At 37.5% G+C, this 8,945-nt stretch overlaps 1 protein-coding gene across 1 annotated transcript in view; it reads left to right on the top strand.

Annotated features, from left to right (window-relative positions):
- The first annotated feature begins 452 nt into the window (after positions 1–452).
- Positions 453–8,945, top strand: part of LIPC (lipase C, hepatic type) — an 80,437-nt gene continuing 71,944 nt past the window's right edge. Inside the window, exons 1-2 of the mRNA XM_075765021.1 lie at positions 453–537; positions 2,177–2,219. The gene's annotated coding sequence lies outside the window, so the exon portion shown is untranslated. The remainder of the gene's footprint in view (positions 538–2,176; positions 2,220–8,945) is intronic.

Raw genomic sequence — 8,945 nt, 5'->3', positions numbered from 1 at the left:
TCAGGTCCAAAATCTGATGTGACTAGTTTCGCGCTACTCCAAACCCCCGTGTCATTTTTTGTGCTTCTAGAACTAAGGCCACACGAGGGCAGTGTAGGGGGGAGTAAAATCCAGGGATAGAAATTAAATTATAAATCTGAGTTTCCTGCCTCTCCATGAAATCTGGAGAGGTAGAGCTGTGTCTACTAAGTAGAGTGGCCTGCATTTATGCCACAAACTAGAAATGAAAGTTTAACGTTTCTGATCAGCCTCCTCTTTTTTCTCTGTCTTTTCTCCCTCCTCACATTTTATTTCCTTCTCACCTGCTGTGAATATTCTCTTTACTAGAGAGTTGTGGCTTTGAAGTGCTTCAGAGATTGAGACGTCAGTGCACTTTGCTCTGCAAACATACAGTGTTTGGGCTCCTAACAGGAGGGGAAACTGAAGAGATATGGAAAGTGATATGCCAGGCCTGCAATTTGGAGAGGTGAACATTTTGTGCTGGAGTCTCCAGAATTGTGGTTAAACGCCCATGGATTCCCTCATCTAAACCAAACGGTAAATTCCCCCGGGAAAGCAAACAAGAGCAATGTCCTTGTATTAGCCAAGCATCATTTTCACATTATTTCCCTAGGCTAGGAAATATATTCCACAGAAACTCTCAGCTAAGCCCCTTTTCCCCTCAAACCCTCTGTAGAGTTCATTTCTCTAACACACTGGGACAGCTGTTCAAGTGGTTTTTTTCAAGATGAAAGCAGCCAGAATTCTTAAAATCCTCCAGCTCAGTTTTACTGTGAACATGCTCTTAATACATGCAGATGTACTTACGTAAACTTGAGAGTATTAATTTAAATTTGTCTGCATTGTATTTGACTGATCATTTATCTCCGCTATAATCTTAAATAGATAAGTCTCCTAGGACATATTTTCACTATTCTGCAATTTTTTTACCTTCAGTTTTGGCTCCATAAGCAATTGATTATTTTAAAATCGATATTGCCATCCCATGTAGTTAGATGGCATGATAAACAAAAGAGGTGTGTCTCAGATCCTTAAGGAAATGTACCATTTTCTAATAATCACACTCAGCATCCTGTTCAAAGATGGATTTTTATCCATTACATGTGCTGTGCAATTCTCACTAAAGCATAGAATCGTCATCTTCTGTTTCAACATGCACTGCATAACATCCTCTGTATCATCCATGCCAGCCACAGTTGTGACACTGTATCTTTGAAGAAAGCAAGAAAATTAATGAGGTAGAACCTTTCTGTCTGAAACCCAGGTTGATTAGCTTCCACAAATTCATGCTTTTCAGGGTATTTTTTAATGAAATCCTGCAAAATAGACTTAAAATATCCTCAGCCACAACTGATAACAAGCCCACTAACTGCTTCTGGATATCATATAAACCTTTCTTTGAACAGTGGTTTTCTATTTGTCCCTGTATCTGATAATTAAACCCCACTTTAGGGCTTTACTTTTATTTCTATTTCCTTCAAAATTTATATCTTACTATATGGACCTGTTTTCCTGTATGAGATCCAGCATGTAGAAGACTACTGTACACATTTTTATCTGCACACCAGTTTATGCATCCTTGGTCATAACAGGAAAACTATTCTCTCTTATACACAACCCCTTACTCTTTCATTCAGCCATAAAGCCAGCTTCAAAGTAACCGTTCATTATACACAAAATACTGGTTTCTTTTAGGGAATGACAGATCAGCCTTTGACTTAAAAACGGCCAGGATCTGGGCCTAAATCTCTTCTGTCTGTCTCTTCTGTCTCTGATAGTTTGCTATAATTTAAGAGAAGCAGTTCTGCTGAGTTTGGGTAGATAAATGTTACGGTTGTCTCACAAAGAGAATAGTATTTAGCTTATAATAGAGGCTTGTTATTTTACAGTTAAAAAAAGCCAACTCTGAGATCCTGCCCTGGATGCCTAAGTGTATATGTGACTTATTTATATAGTGTATTTTGGCACAAGAATGTGGTACACAATGATCTCTTTTAGCAATATTTTGAACAACATGCCAATTTTGAAAGACCACCCATTCAAGGATGTGACAGAGTTGTGCCTTCTCTTGAAGAGGATATAAAATTGAGAAATGTTTGCTTGTGATATCTATCCACTGTTTCTAAGGAGGGAATCTTCATTCATGTCTTTTTTCAATTTTCATTTTACAAAATAGTTTGTGCCAAACTGGAACATATCATCAAGTAAGGCGAAGTTGGGTAAGCACATGTTTTTGGTATATAGTAAGTAGCACATTGCAGTCCAAATTCTGTTCAGACTGAAGTTGTTTTACTAAGCTGCTTTTTTTACAGAGAGGTTAGAATGAAGGCTTAAAATCAGCACAAGATCCCTTGTCTCTTATGAATGAGAATATTAGTAAAAAGACTAATTGGTTCATAGGAGATGTTTAGGAATCTACTGTTATTCTTAATATCCAGGGCTGGTCCTTCAAGTCAAAAAGAATTGACTCATCCTGGGACCCAAATATTGCAGTGTTGAGTATCCATTATCTACTACATCAGAATGAGAATTGCTAACCTGTAAATTTTACTTAGGCTTTAATAGGTTTTCCAATATAATTTAACATCAGTGAATTGGACTGTTATTGAAAGTAAGGAAAAGGCTGTGGATTGTTTCTGTTTGGATAAAAAAATGCTGATTTTCCTAAGTGATTTAGTTGTCTATATTCTACTGAAATCCAAATGAGAATCTGTAATTCTGCTGAAATTGTTAATTATGAACTCGCTGTGTTTCCCTTTTTTCTTTTACTAATACATTTCTATGTTGTCTTTTAAAGTTCTGTACATGATATACAAAGTAAAAAATTCCAAAATGAGAGAAAGCTAAATGCCATTCAGGCACCATCCTAAAGCTCTTTTGTAATTTTAAATATTTAACATCTTGTTATAACATCGGTGAATGGATACTTGGCAAGATTGACTAACACAGATGTTGAAAGAGGAAAACTAGTAACCATTTAACAGTGCAAAAGGGCTCCAAAATGATTCAGAGCCTGTGGGAAATGTGATATGATTGGTTATTGTTGTGTCTGCCAATTAAATAAAGCTCATCAAATTATTCATAGCAAATAAAGTCTGTTGCAAAATGAACTCATTTTAATCATAGCAGACTGTTCAAAGATGCTTCACTTTCTCTAAATGCAATTTTTTTTTTTTTTTGGTCTGGTAGGGATTAGGAGACCATCCACAATGGTCAGCAGTCCCTATGACTGGTAATGTGCACAATAAGATTTTTTTGTTCTCTCCCTTGATGACAAACTTTGACATTTTGGAACGAATTGATACTTTCCTATTTGTAAAGAACACTGTACTTTCAGTACAGTTTCATAAGAGAGAAAATAAAAAAGAAAGAGCACCAATATATCCTAACAGCACTAAGAATGGATCCTAGTTATATATAGAAACATAATAATAATTTCAAATAACAACTAATGAACTGAACACTTCTGGTATAAATGCTTCAATGTTAAGAAAGAAAAACTGTAGGGATTTAGAGTTCTGGTACCAGTCACACAACAACTGACAGATAGTGAATAATCATATCCAAGTTCACCATGAACACCTGAATATTATAGCACACTGAATATAGCACCTTTATTCCAAAGCATATAATATTTTAAAATCCATATATATTTTTATTGTTCTCTGAAGACTGCGCTTCCCTATAGGTTTATGCTACGCTTTACAAATCCACAGTCAAAAGGCTAATGCTCAAACCGTGAGACAGCAGCCTCGTTCACTGAGGTAGAAAGAAACTGGGGAGCTCAAACCACCACAGTATTACTGCTGATAAACATTTGAACCCAGACAGTCTCCTACTTGGGTCCTGAGCAAGTCAGTGGCATTCCTCAGCACAGCCATGATACAGCCACTCGCTGAGAGATGGTGGGGAGCTGCACAGGAGCCTGGACTGTCTGTGCCACTGGACTACATTACTGGGTCAAGACCTCACCAGCTCTCTGTAGAAGGTTGTATCTTCTCAGTTTTGCTAAGTTCTGATCTGACTTCTAGGCACTTAAAAATATATTTTAGTAATTGCTTTGGTGCTGGAAATAATTTTCTGATTTTTCCTGACTATAAATCTGCCTATCAGTGAAGGAGAAAGAAGCTGCTTAGACTTAGGAGAATGGGAGCGCAGTTCTGCTTTGTACTTGCTAAACTCAAGTTATCTACAAAAAGAAAATTCTCCAGCTATACAGCATAGTCCGCTTTCAGGCTATATGAAAAGATCAGACAGTGCTTCTACTTGAAACACAGAGACAAAGGTTAATAAAAGCCAAGGCTTTTGGACTAAAATCTGTTCCTTGCTGCCACTGTAACTGTTGTGTGGATTAGATAAGAGTGCTTTCCTGCCATGTGGCTCTCCCATAATTAGAACAAGTTCACATAAATACATTTTTCATTTCATTGTTTGAGTTTAGACTATTCTGTTTTTTTAGAAACAGCTGTGCAGTTGAGCATCAAAGCTTAAAAACACTCCAGGCAAGTAGTTCAGGTGCTATACAATGACCAGAGCACTGGAAAGCAGGATGATACTGTAGCTAAACAGCACAGTTGGAAGATAAAAGCCGTAAAAGCCTCTTGCTCATATCTTATGCTGTTTCAGGCTTTCCCTCACCTTTCAGGCAGAGTAGGGACCTTTTAAAAAAAAGCTATAAAATAATTACAACAAAATATAGACTTTTAAGAAACCATGCATTTCTGGAATAGTATGTAAGACTTCTCAAAAAACTTTATCTCCTTTACCTCTGAAAAAAACCCCAAAGTGCATCCTGCTAGCTAGCTAGCCTCATTATACAGAAACAGGTATCCACAAAACACTGGGCCTCTTGTTTCTAGTAAATCTCCACTCTCCCTTTGCTTCCCATTTTGCTCTGTAATTTTGCAATTCTTCCCAGTGAAAATACCTTTTTCATGATAATCAGTGGCTACCAGCTTCCCAACCCATAAGCATGCACCCTCTGTTCCCAAATAGTTTCTGTCCTTCATCCAGCTACATCACTGAATGCCAACAGTTGCCCCTGTTCAGAGAGCACATTTTCAACACCTGCACATTCTGGGTCTAAAATTATTTCTATGATAGCATTTATACATACAGCACCTTTTGTCCCACCGCCTTTTAAACAAGCTAAAGATATACATGCTTTGTCCAGAGATCATTTAAACCACCATGGAAATGCAGCCAGCCATGGTTTGAAATGCAGCAACAGTTAATAGTGCATAGCAATATAAGAGTAGTTTAGGTCGGCAAACTATGAATGCATTTGTTCCCAATGAAACTGTTGCTGTAATTTAGAAAAGGAGTAAGCAGAATAATTATTCTGTTTGGAGTTTGGCCAGGAGACCAAAATTAACAGCATTCAGACTTCAGAAAAAATGTTCAAGTGTTTAAAATGGCCACAAATGATGTGGACCTAAGTTTTACATTTTATTTGAAAGATGGATGAGCAGGTCATTTTCCTGGCAATGGGTCCCTAACTGGTTTGCCTCAGAGCACTTTTTGATCACTACTTTCTACTTCTTTGTGTACAAAGATTCTGCATTCGTCATCTCTCAATCCTTCTACATTCCATATCTTGCAATCCCTTAGTTATAAACCCCATGTTCTAGTATGGCAAAAATGAAAGGAAAAAAAAAAAAAAAGAAGTATTGTACTGTGTACACTGAAAAGCCTTAATTTTTTTAAACTATACCCATGAGGAGGACCAAGAAGAGCAAATGAGGTTTCTGCTAGGAGTTGTTTTCTCTACTGCCTTATCAAAAAAAAGATCTGAAAGAAAAGCGTCCTTTGCCATTTTAATTTGATGACTGACTGGGGATTTGGATGCCCTAGGATTGTTTGGGGATGCCCCAGGTGACTAGCTGTTTCTATCCCTGCCTCATGTGGCACAGAGATTCTTCCAGATGCTCAACCCCTTCACCAGGGCATAGGGCAAGGGCTCAGCTTAGCCCTGTTAGTCCATTTACTGAAGGCCAGGCTTCTATAATCATGAATCAGAGCTGGTAAATACTCTTGACATGAACATGGACAAAACTGAAACATGACCATTTGCATAAGCAAATGCCATAGTGCAGAGAAAGTTATATGGAAAACATTTTTTTTCAAGACAGCATCTTTCACTCACAGCAATCTGGAATATGCTGCACTCGCATTAGTAACATGCTCTTTGCTAGGGTAGCACATCAAGATTGCTGCATCAGCAAAGCTGTGTGAGTGCAGACTTAGCCAGGCCTATAATCTTCTTTTGATCTTGGCAGTAACCTCCCACTGACATAATTGATAGGTCTGGTTTTAGTCATGGAGTTCACAGAGGCCTAACATTTACACTCTGACCCATAATTATATTTAGAATATACACACACCTCTTCCTGCACAGAGAACAAAAAGCTCCACAGTACATCTTTCAGGAAGAGTGTAAGGGTTCCACTCATCCATCCCTAAAGACAAAATTCCTTTTCAAAGCTTTACATCATGCTGTGCAGTAGTTGTTAACATGTTGCCAACCTCCTATATGTATCATACAATGAAGACCAGGGAAATAACTAGGATAGAATTTCATTATCTAGGTAAAAAAATGCCCTTCCTTACAGCAATTCAGTTATTGAGGAAGTACTGCATGTTACAAGATATGACCAAGATATTTCTTTCATCAAACATAATGAAACTGGAACAAGCAATATGAGACTTAACATATCTGTGACTTTCTACCTCAGGAGGCCAATACAAAGCAGAAGGCTTTTTCAAGTTATTTTATTATAAAAGTGAGTGATATGCATGCTTAAAACACGCACCAAGGGAATGAGAAGCTGCAAAATATTAAAGTAACCCTAGAACACATTAGCATAGCTTTGATCTGCAAGAACAGTACTGGCAATGAACTTTAGCTTTGTACTGATTTTTTTAAACTTCACCATAGTTTCTTGTAATATCCTTTGTTTTGTCGAATCTCAACTTCAAATTCAGCATGCAAATTGCCCCATGTGTTTAAGTCTGGCCCTGATTCATAAAAAAACCCTCCACATTCTGTTTCTTCATAGGTTGACTGAAGGAAGTCCAAGAACTGCAGTCAAAGGATGCTTTTTTGGTTTCAAGTAAGCAGATGAAGTTAAAAGATGTGATGCTTGTGTTGCCTATGTTTAAAATTGTTATACTATAGTAACCTAGAAAGCTCACCATAAAAAATCCCTCATATTTGTGCAATAAAAATATTATTTGGGGGTATTTTTAAAAGGCTATCTGATTCGTCATCACCAAAGGAGGAGGATCAGTACTCCTTCAGGTGACCAGAGTGCCTGCCCAGGGAAAAGAACACACTCACTTTTGAAATGTTCCATTTTCTATAGACCTGAGTTTCTGTCACTCAAAATAGTACAACAAATCTTGAAAGAAATGGAAAAATGAAACCTATTTCCCAGAAGGCATCATACTAACCACTGCAGCTCATGCACTTTTAATATATTTATGGCTTATATATATTGTAGTAGTTCCTCCTTTGGCAGCCCAAGTTTTTAAGGAATTTTATTCACTTTCTTCTGGACTGAAAGTTATTCTCCTCATGAATCAGTCTGTTCCAGAAAAGGATCATAATGGCATTTTGCTGTTGCTTGGAAAGGAGCTGAGTAGAGCTCCACAGTCCTAAGCTGGAAAGTCAGGGATCAGCTGTGCTGTGAGCTGCAGCCCCAGGGCCTGCCTGGAGGCACCACCAGCCCAGAAGCAGTAAGCACTGAAGCATTGCTGCACCTGGCTGTACGGCATTCTAGCACAACTCCCCAGCCACATATTGGGTTCATTCCTTACGATACAAGGTCAATTCTTTAAAAGTCAGACTTTCAGGGGGTTTCTTTCACTGCACCCACTAGTCTCAATGCACCCAATTTGCCTGGGCAAAATCCAAAACCAAATTCCTTAACAGAAGAGTACCACTCCTATTCATAAACACACCAGTGAAAATAAGCAGCCTTGTAGGGAAGCACTTTCTTGCAGAAATGATGGTATATATGGACATTTTACACTTGAATTTTCCTTATTTGGTACATTAGGAAACTGCCAACTTTATACCATGTCAGCTACTATCACGTCCATAGTAATGGGCCATGTAATTAATTACTAGTAGCTATCGCTATGAAGCCAAGTGTTTAACATAAAATTGCTTACATGGCTTTGACTTAGCAAATCATGTGCACTGAATGTATGAGGAAATATTGTCTAAATCCTTATTTTCAAGTTATTATCTAAATTCTTTGTTGTCATATTCTGTTGTATTCATTTTGATAAGCACTTAATTTAACATCAAGTAATTTATTCCTCTAAGTAATGGGATCATCTTCTCCCAAAAGCAATTCCTTTTGCTTTCTTTTTTGTTTGTTTGTTTTGTTTTATAAAATGAAATCATTGCCATGTAATCCACACTAATAGCTCCCCTGACAATGTATCAGCAAAATACAGGGATACGTGGCTCAAAATGTAAGCAAATACAAGCAAACTTTGACAGTCAGACTTGATGATCTTAGAGGTCTTTTCCAACCTTAAGATTCTATGATTCTATGAAAATACTGTATGTCCAAACCTGCCTTCCTTGGGCTGTCAAAATTCCTAATGAAGACTGGGTATATGTGATATGTTCCGTATCTAATCACTATCCATCACTAATGGCTCCCTAAGGACTACAGCTGTAGTCATCTGCCCAGCGATAAAGCCTAGATATCCTTTGCTATGAAATCTAAAATGTGGTATGCATATCCTGTAATTTCAAGTAAGAATTTAATTTCATTATGTATTTTGTTCCTCTCAGAGGGAACAAATATTACAACGCATGAAACAAAGCCTTGAAAAAGGGAAAAGGTATATCAAGAACCTTTAGCTTAATTAAAAAGAATCTGGGAACTACATCAGTTCTTCAAGTTTGACCAACTCCGTCTAAGTTT

This window comes from Balearica regulorum, chromosome 12 (assembly GCF_011004875.1).
Source record: "Balearica regulorum gibbericeps isolate bBalReg1 chromosome 12, bBalReg1.pri, whole genome shotgun sequence".
Classification (NCBI taxonomy): Eukaryota; Metazoa; Chordata; class Aves; order Gruiformes; family Gruidae; genus Balearica; species Balearica regulorum.
The sequence above is the reverse complement of the archived record's forward strand: the minus strand, read 5'-3'. Positions and strand labels throughout refer to the sequence as shown.